The sequence below is a fragment of the Coturnix japonica genome, chromosome 2 (assembly GCF_001577835.2).
Source record: "Coturnix japonica isolate 7356 chromosome 2, Coturnix japonica 2.1, whole genome shotgun sequence".
NCBI classification, from domain to species: domain Eukaryota; kingdom Metazoa; phylum Chordata; class Aves; order Galliformes; family Phasianidae; genus Coturnix; species Coturnix japonica.
The window spans coordinates 70,468,442-70,478,844 of record NC_029517.1 but is presented as its reverse complement, the minus strand read 5'-3'; positions in this window follow the sequence as shown (position 1 = coordinate 70,478,844).

Sequence of the window (10,403 nt, the reverse complement as noted above, 5' to 3'; positions counted from 1 at the left end):
AATGCAGTGCTGGAACTGGCAGTTCCTGAATTAATTTCACCCTTCAGTGATGGAGTCAGTAGATTAGTGAATTGACCTTCAGCTTCCAAGTTCTATGTTAAGTGATTGTAGTCATATAAAAGAGGGGTTGGAAAAGCTTGCTTTTCATTTGCTAATTCATTCTTTTGAAGAATAAGGAATTTGGTTTGGCTTCCTTCCAGTGAGGTATGTGTCCTAAAGTGCTGAACATTTATTAAGAAACAGAATTTTTATATCAGAGTTGGAAAGCAGATGTTTAAAATAAAAACCCTGTAGGCTTTCCATTTTAATACACATACAGTGGGATCTTTATATTTTTCCTGTCCAGTGTTTCTTAAAAGTTGTCTTCATCAAGTGCAGCACCTGCTGTAACCAGAGACATCACTCTTTCTTGTACTTCTCTCATTTATAGACAAGGTTTGTGTGGTGCTGAGATCCCAGCTTCCATTACCCTCATTTGGTTTCTATATGTACTGCCTTCAGAAAAATTAACTGGTGTTGTACAGGTGCACTCATGTAACAAAATGTTTGTCCTGTGCTTAAAAGCAAGACAATGAAAACAAATGTGTGCTTCAGTCTTACTGAAAAATAAACATCAGTTGTGCCTTGGAGAGCAGAAGACCAAAGGATGCTGAGCTCTTTCTAAGATACATTGTGTTGCAAGCTCACATCCAGTTTATAATTTATTGGCATTTTGTAGTATGTGGGAAGAGACTGTAATAATTCATAGGCATATGAATCATATGCCTAATTCATAGGCATATGACAATGTAAATAGGTGAAATGTTGTGCACAGATCACAGTCCAAACACATCAGAAAGCAGTTAACAATCTCCCATTTCTATTTAATTGGAATGCTAAATCAGTACAAGTGAGGAAGTATAGCAGAGTATCCATGTAGGTACTGAGTTGCAGGGGCCACCTTTGTTAGCTGACTCCTGTTTAAGTATACTAAAAGCAATTAGCTTGCTAAGATGCTGCTCCTACGGCTACCACAGAGCACCCAAATCCTTTCCATTCCTGTAATCAGCTTTCTGTTGTAACTAGCAGTAAGAACCAAAATCAAAACCAAAAACAAACAAACAAAAAAGGAATTCTGTCAGTCAGTCTCATGTGAGCTTAACTCTCTGAGTGTCAGATGTCTGTCATATATACTTTGTCCCTTGGAATAATATTAATTCAGCCAGGCAGCTGAGTCTTGCCATGGATATCTACAGGGGAGGGGGATCCCCATAAAAGGCTCATCAGTTTCAGCTCAGTTCAGACATCTGTGCAGCAGAGGACCTCGTGATGATCATGGCAGAAGCTCTTTTCATTTGGGTTTGGCTTTTTGTGCTAAATGCTTTTTGTGCTGAGATCCCGTACCAGTCTGTCTCAGCACTTTCAGAGCCAGCGCTTTTTCTCTTCATAAGCTTAAGGTTTTTTGTTGTTTTTTTTTTACAGGCCACTGGGTCTGACTGAAGCAGTACCGAGAATTACAGAAACCAGCAACCACCTGTCACTAGGACATTGTGCACAGTGCAGGGAGAGAGGGGTGTCTGTGGGGGGGCAGTATGAGGAGATGGAGGGAGCAAGTTCATTGCAGGGGGATTTTTGAGAAGCAGGACTCATTTCTTACCCATTCCCAAACACAGAAATGATAACATGGGTTGGAAGCTTTAGAGGGATGGGGGAAGGGAAATAGAGAAACTAGAATGAATAGGATTAGGTGCTAAAAGAAAATCTTTGCAGAAATGCCTGAACATACTTATTTTCAGATTCTTTTGCCACTGCTAGGTTGCTTGTTTTTTTTTCTATACGTGATTTCCCTTTAGCTCAGACAGAATCTACATGCACTGGAGTGTTCCTTGTTCCTTGGATTAGTATAATTAGGCAATAAGTAAATAATTAACAATTATGACTTAGTGAAGATCGTTGCCTACTCCAGTACTAGGATGAGTATTAGAGAAAGAAAAAAAAAATAAGGTTCTATCATGCAACATATATCAGTTGTACTTTGAACTTTGTGGTGATGTGTATTCAGATGCCTCTCATACAGAGGACATTAATGTGAGGGTGGTGAGGCACTGGAACAGGTTTCACAGAGAAGCTGTGGATGCCTAGTCCCAGGAGGTATTCAAGGTTAGTCTGGATGAGGCTTTGAGCAGCCTGGTGTGGTAAGAGTTGTCCTTTCCTGTGGCAGTGGTATTGAAACTAAGTGGTAATTTCCAAGGACTTTTCCAGCTCAAGCAATTCTATGAAAATAATAATAATAATATATATAATGTATATATACATATATGATAGAAATTGTATAATCTATGAAAATATCAAGTTCTTGTTGGGAATAACAACACAGCACAACAGAAGTGTGTAATTACCATTTCTCAAAGATTTTCCTCCAAAAAGGAAAAAAAGAAAGAAAGAAAGAAAGAAAAAGAAAGAAAGAAAGGAAAGAATAAGAAAAGAAAGAAAGAAAAGAAAGAAACGAACAGAAAGAAAGAAAGAAAGAAGAAAGAAAGGAACGGAGAAGGCAAGAAAGAAGCAAAGTAAAGAAAGGCAAGAAAGAAGAAAGGAAGAAAGAAGAAGAAGAAAGAAGAAAGAAAGAAAGAAAGAAAAAAGAAAGAAGAAGAAAGAAAGAAAGAAGAAAGAAAGAAAGAAAGAAAGAAAGAACAGAAAGAAAGAAAGAAGAAAGAAAAGAAAGATATTAGAAAAAAGAAAGACAGAAAGAAAGAAGAAAGGAAGAAGAAAAAAAGAAAGAAAGAAAGAAAGAAAGAAAGAAAGAAAAAATTCCACTTATCTTACTAAAGGAAGGCATTACATACACAAAATTCAGCCTTTTGAGCATCACTCATTTTGTCTCCCCCTATATCTAATGAAAATGTTTTATTGCAGAGATTAAAGCTGAAATCAGGTGTCTTGGAATAGAACAAATTGCCCACAGGAGATGATGGCTGTTCCTTTCAGTTGTGCAGGGCACTCTAAACGTGATATCTAGATGGGTATTTGTTAGACTTTCATATTATACCAACCCTAAAGAAGTTCTTTTGTCCATCATAGTGATATCCACTAACAGAAGAGCAGCATTGTCAGAACCAGTTAGGACTCAGACATATTACTTTAGAAGAACGATTATTTTATAATTGGTCTCTGCATCATGTAAAACTTGCTACTCCGGAGCCACTGCCAGTATCAGAGACCAGGTAGAAGGCTCAGCAAGAACAACTCTGTTACTTGTCAAAAGCGTGTGTTCTTACACTGTTTGGCTTGCTCTCACTACTGATAAATGCCTTTGTCTTTAAAAAGGAAGCATTAGTAAAAGTCAGAAACAATACAAAGTTGCTTCTCTGATACTCAGTGATCCAATAGTAATACAAATAAAAGGGCATTCCCTACTTAGCACAGAGTTCTTTTTTCTCTTCTCATTGTCAGCTTTCAGCTTTCCTTGTTTTTTTTTCCAACTCAATACAAGACCTTAAGAGTGTGGTACAAAAAGTTACAGAAATGTACTCAGTCTATAGAGCGAAAGCGTGGTGGTGAGTGCTCCTATAACAAAATAGTAGCAAATCTCTTGACTACTCATAAGGATACGGATTGATACTAATTAAGAATTGGGCCACTACACACTTATTTCTTGTGAAAACATGTACAATATATATAATTAATGTACACACTTATAATTCTTTTCATGAAAGATATAAAAGGTATAATCTATTTTTAATAGAGTGGGCTACATGTGTCTTCACTGGGGACTTTCAAATGCAAATGACTAATCCTTGCCTTCAAACTGTGAGATGTGCATACCAGCGCTGCAAGCTTGACAATGAAGCTTAGCTAATAGTTGTATTTGATTTTCCAGGTATTTTCAGTGACCTGTCACCTTTTATCATACAGTTTTAAATTCACTACCTGTATGGCTGTGCCATAAACCATGAATGTGTACATGTGTTATGTGGTTCTGTTGAACTACCTTTTTCCTTTTTTGAATGGTTGTGATAGCTGCTCGCTGAGTACCCACAAGGAATGGGGAACTTACTTTATTCCCTGTAGGAACAGGAAGTTAACTTCGCAAGAGATAACTGAAGGAGCACAGTGTTGTTAAGATGCTTGAACGTTAAATCTCGCTGACAGCCCACTGTGAACAAGTTTGTTTTGAGAGGTGATCTCCTCTATACTTACATTCTTCCAAGAATTTCTTAATGCCAGTGAAAGGCAATTCAGCAAAGCATCTTCATGCCTGTTAATGAAGCAGATTCAACTCTAATTTGCACATTAGGAGGCACTGATGCATTCATCCTATTTTCCACTGTTTTCAGTGTACTAAGCCATGCACTAAGTCAGGATTTTGCCCTTGGCTTCCATCAAAATGCATGGCAGGCATTTTTGAAGGTATAACAAAAGGATTTTACTAAATGCATTCAAAATATCTCACTGATTTTACTTTATTTTAATCTTTGGAGAGTATATGCCTGTGTATATTAAGTTCTTAACAAGTACTGAATTCCTTTCAACTATTGCTAAAGCAAAGTGTTTCCTTCCTCAGAAATGTTAGTCAATGGTAAGATAAAACAAGGGAAAAGGGAAAAGTCAAGTGAACCAAGCACAGCTGATACTGGAAGCTCCTATTCATTGCTAGAACCTGCACATGACCAACTTACTGACGTAAGAAGTCAGAAGTAAGAAAAAATAAATCTGTGTAGATACTTTCATCAAATCAAATACATAGGTTGTAAGAATACATGTTTTCACCTAACCATAAAAAGATGAAGATTTGTACATCTGGAAGAGACATGCCAACTCAGCTATCCTTCCCCTATGAGGATTATGCTCTATTTAAGGATGAGTTTATTTACTTGAGCATGTCACAGTTCTCTTTCACTCATGCCTAACATTGTGTGCCCCGGTGGCGCAGTGGTTAAAGACGCCGCCTTGCAAACACTGGGGCCGGAGTTCGAATCCCCCCCTGTGGCGCAACGTGAAGAAGAAAACAAAAATGCCGCTCTGCTACACAGAGGCTCGAATCCCGGGGGTTGGACTCGATGATCTCTAAGGTCCCTTCCAACCCGCACGAAACTATGAAACTATGAAACAACAGTCCAAAGCCCTCAAAAGATTTTAGTATGATTTTGCAATCATAACTGACACCTACTCTTGGGTTGCCAGTCCAATGGAAATTCCAGTTTGCTTTATTAAAAAAACTTGCCTATTTTGAAAGAAGAGCAACTTCAGGAATCACCTTTTTGATTACCAATCACCTATCAAGAACAGTAGGAAAAATCTTGCCTGAGCAGAGGCTATTCCCCTTTACAGTTCACTTTCTCACCTCACACCAACCTAGAATCAGTCACCCAATAAATGTTAGTTGTTTTACGTTTCTTTCATTGCGCAACATTTGCTTCATTAGGTGAGAGAGTAAGGGAAATGAAACTTAGTGAGAGCGTCAGCAAAAATAGCTAAGACAGTATCCGAACAAATACACACAATGTTTTTGTTAGAGAGGCAATTTGTCGGGTTTTGACGTGAGAATAATTTTTCCCCTCGTTAATTTCCTAACCAGATCATTTTACCTCTTAAAATGGGTGTAGATGCTATATTTACATGCAGTCTTATATTTGATCTCCAGGGCAGATATGAAAACAACAGGAAAGCAGTACTTTGTTGGCAATTGCCATAAACATAGGTGACTTCTGAGTGTTAAGTATCGAGCTGGGGGAAATAAATCCTGACCTCCTTGATGTTAAGGTGACATTCAACTGGGAGCAGCTGATAGTGGATGACAGCATTCAGAGGAACTGCTGGGGATCATGAGGAGACAGGGACTGGAGAAAAACCCAAGATTACCCTGAAGACATTACAGGAGTGGCATAAAAAGCTGAAGTTAGTGTAATATATGAAAGGAAGATCTTTGAACCTCACTGAAATTCATCAGATTGTTCTTCACAGTTGAACTTATAAGCACGATTTAATCTTGTGAGCTATGCTTCTTATCTGACATACTGTTAGGTTCCTATATGTCATGGTTTTCTTGCAAGGCGTGATTCCAAATGTTAATCATCACATTGCTGTCTGCAGTAGGAAGAGTTTGTGTAGTCCTTCAAATACAGGTTTAAACACAAAACACAACCAGGAGACTGTAAGATGTGTCAGAAGACCATAAAGCACATGTGCATTAAATTTCATGCCACCACAGTTTTTGGTACAGAAAGTGACTGGTCTATGTGTACTCCACCTCAGGGGAATTCATGAGCAAGACACAGTATTTTAGCTTACAGGACATGTCTTTCAGCAGAATTAACTTGCCTGTTTCTGCTTCTTGTCTGAACAGTAACCAAGTACAGGGTGCATGGACAAAACATACGTAGAATATGAGGTAGTGTCTCCTTCTCTCCCCCACCCCCCTCATTACTTGATACACACACACATAGAAAATTCCTCTGTAGCACTAGTCAAGACAGCGAAAGGCTTTGAAGTAGATCAGGTTATGGCCCATAGAAATTAGTGTATTGGCTGACATACTGAACTATCAACATTTCCTTGTAGCTGTTCCCATTTCATGCATGAAGACTTTTCATCCTAAGAGCTCTTGTAAAATAATGTTTATGGACACATAGTTAAATGCATAATCAAATGGCTCTTAAGAAACCCAGGAACAGCTCATTCTTGCCACTTCTTTCTGCTTCCTTTTCCCATCAGCTTAGATCCATCTAACTCCCATTCTCTCCCTCCCTGGGGTAGCAGGCTGTAAGATGGCTGTGCTCTGTGTCACAGCCTCAGCAGTGAAGGCAGGCAGTGTGTTTAAGGGCCCTCAGGCCATCAGGGCTGCTGCTCGTTCCCCAGCAGTTCCAGACTCCATTGCCTGGCTGGATGACCGCTGATTCTCTGCGGGGCCACTCTCAACCTGCTCCTGTGTTATTTGAAGAGTTTTCTTTGTCCTCTTGTTCCATCTTCTACTGCTGTGCAGCGTGTGAGGGAGAATCCAAGAATTCCTAACAAAAACACAGGGAAAAAAGAGCGTCTCCATTGAAGTTAATAATCAGCAGGGTCTAAATTACCTCTTATTAGCATCTATTTTACAAATGAGGCAGGGTATAATTTCACGATAGATTCAGATTTGGAGAGGGACTATAATCAGCCTCCTGAAGAGCTGTGCCTGAAGTACTGGGCTTCTTATTTCTTTCCAAAATTGCACTGCTCCCTCTCCCTCTTGCGCTTCCCCCGCCCTCCTCAGCCTCTTTCTTGATCTCTCTGAATAATGCAATTGCTTTGAATGGCCCAGACAGGCCTGCAGATTAGGGAGCCTGTTTGTGGCACGGGGGGCCTGCTGAATAGGCGCAGGAGGCCAGCTTCCCCGGAGAACAAGGCTCTGGGAACTAGGCCAACTGTGAAGAGCATGTGTGGGGAGGGACTGAATAGGCGAGCAGCCGGCCAGCCCATATGTCAGCCTGTGCCACAAAGACTCCTCTGCACATCTACCATGACAAACAGGATTACTGAAGACAATTAATCTGGCACGCTTTATCAAAATCAAGCGCTGACCCCCAGCCTCTCCCCCAGCATGCAGCAGATGCCACGCTCCAATTCAATGGAGCTCAAGTGTTCCCTTTTTCGCCACTGAAAGGCATCCAAAGCCTGAATAAAGTAGAAGTGGACTAATTGCAAATGCTTCCTGACGGCAATAGTCAAATGAGACTAACTCACCTTTTCTCTAACTTCTAATGGGAATGCTGGCAGCAGTCCCTCATCAGCTGCTTGGGAAGATGGGGAAGTGTGTAAGAGTGGGGGTCTGCCCCTCCTTGCTCCTTGCTCCTTGGAGGAAGAGAGCATCCCTGCTGCCAGCATCCTGGGAACTCTGTGCCGAACCATGGGGGAATGGGTTGCTGCCTGGCAAAAGCAGAGTGCTGATGCTTGGTGCTGTGCTGGAAGCCAAGTGATGTCTGGGGAGCTACAAACACCCCCTTGGTGCCCCAGCCTGCCTATGGGATGTTCCTGTCAGGTCTGCCTTGGAGTGTAAACTTGTATTCATTAGGAACAGTAGTCTCTTCCCACCTCCCTCCCATTTGCTTTATTTTATTTACATTTCAACATATAAGGGATTCCAAAAAGCCTGCCCAGTTGACCTTAATAGAAAATGAAAAGCACAGTTCAATAAAAGATAGGGTGAAAGCGGGAGAAAGCTAACAGTATTTTATCTTATTGCTTTTGTATTTACCTTACTGCTGTCCAAATAAGCAGCTCAGGTACTTGCAGCTCAACCTGGTAGATAGGGGTCTCTGAATTACAGCTTACAGCCAAGTACATATGCTTCTGTATTTGCATCCTTTTGCTTTTTATAGTAGATGAAGGGAAGTGTAAGCATAGATGGATGCACCCCTCAAGGAGATTTTTTATCCAAGTTTTTGAGCAAAAAGTTTTAGATAATTCTTTGGAAGGACCTCCTCTATTTTATTAAATTGAGAAATACTGACAAAGACAATATTTTTTAAGTGAGTGTTTCGGTAGGATATTATTCTATTTTTAAAATTTGTGCAAATTAAATTATTAGAATAGTTTATATGGGAAACAATGAAAGAGCTTCTCATAACGTTTTAATGTGCTTAATTTTGTAAGCAGAAAAAATAAACTTTTTTTTCCCCTCTCTCTCTTCCTACCACAGATATGTAAAACAAAAATGAAATTTAAATTGTTCTGAATAACTTAATTTTTCAAATTTTTTTCTGTCAAAATGGGCAGTATTTTGTGCCGGGTAGAATTTGCTGTTTCTCATCATGCCATTTTGTATAGAGAGAAACTCCAGATATCAACTCTCTACCTACTTCTATGACTTTCCTTAGCAGAAAACCTGATGCTTCATCAATATGAGTAATTTTAACTTTTTAATTTTTACTTTTTAAAAAAGTAAAGGAAAGGACTGGCACACCATGTTTGCAGATAATGCTTGGGAGAGCACAGGGCTGATAACTAGGCTGATGTCTGTAAGCAACCTCTTAGGACTAGGAGCTGCCTGGGCCATACTCATGACTTCTCTGTCCCTCTGCACATAGATTGTGCAGTGGTAGCCGCAGAAGAGGCTCACATGGGTACTCACAGCTAAACTTGGTGTCAAGCTGTGTCATTTTCTTTTGAAGCCACAGGGATTTATATTTTTCCCAATCATCAATACTCAGCACAGTGTGTGCCCTTTTAAAGCAACCAAACTTGAAATGATAACTTGGGGGGCTGCCACCTTCAAAAGCCATGGGTGTAGGAAGTTGAACTTCTCCTCAAGCTGAAATGGGTAAGATAATCTTATATGCAGTGCACTGCTAATGATGCCCCTCTAATCTGTTAATGTTTCTCCTTCCTGTGAATAGAGCATGGGAAGTTTAAATGCTAGTTACAGATGGAGGAGCAGCTGATTTTGATATTACAATGTTTACACTCTAGCAACATGCTCCAGCATCTGAGAAATGCACTACTGAAAGTGGGTCCAAGCGGGAAATGAGAAAACAGAGCCAATACTGCTTAAGGCACCCAGCAAAGCCAGCTGCAGATCACATAGCAGCTCATTGCTGTGATTCTTTGACATCCCATAGCCCAACACCTTCCAGAAATCAAAGGCCAGGTTCAGTTTTTATTCAGAGTGCTAAGGTCAATTTCTAAGAAGTCTCTTGTAATGAAGTGATATACAGAGTTAGAAGAGCTAAACTGTACCTAATGGCTGCTGTGTCAGCAAGAAAAACCTCATGCATGAAAGGTGACAGAATGAGCTACAAATCCTACTTTAAGAAAAGAGAAAGAGCACAACAAATAACATGGTAAACTCAATTCACTGCAGGATAAAGCAGCAGCAGCAGAATGAAGTGTCAAGGTATTGATCTCAACTACCTGGTCACACCTTTACGCCACAGGGAGAGGATCTGCCTGTGGAAGAGTTCAATGCTGTCATCGAAACACGAGGCCCTGGATGCACACTTGCAGGGTGACCGAAATAGGGTGATGGGGATGGGGTGTCCCTAAGGTAGCCAGAAGCTGGGTTCTGGACTTGGCGTGAACACAAAGCCCTGGTTGCACTTCTTGCTTCAACTGTCTCATTGCTCATAATGTGGAGAGGGAACTGTATCACAATAGGTTTGGGAATGAGGAAGATTGAGATCCTTCTGACAGCAGCTAATAACAATATTTCTCTAAAAAACAGGGGTATGTCTCACATTATTTTTACACTGAGTTGTGGAGCAGTTCTGTAGTTTGCAGTAACTTGATTACACTCCTTTCTTAGAAGTAATAAGACAGCTAGGAGTTTGAAAGGTGAAGCTGATATGATAGCGCTGACTAGAAAATTTTGTTCTTGATGACATGGGTGTGAACTTCTTCCACTCATTTACAGAAATAGGAGCTTGCAGAAAGATTTGTGTCAAATAACATTTTTG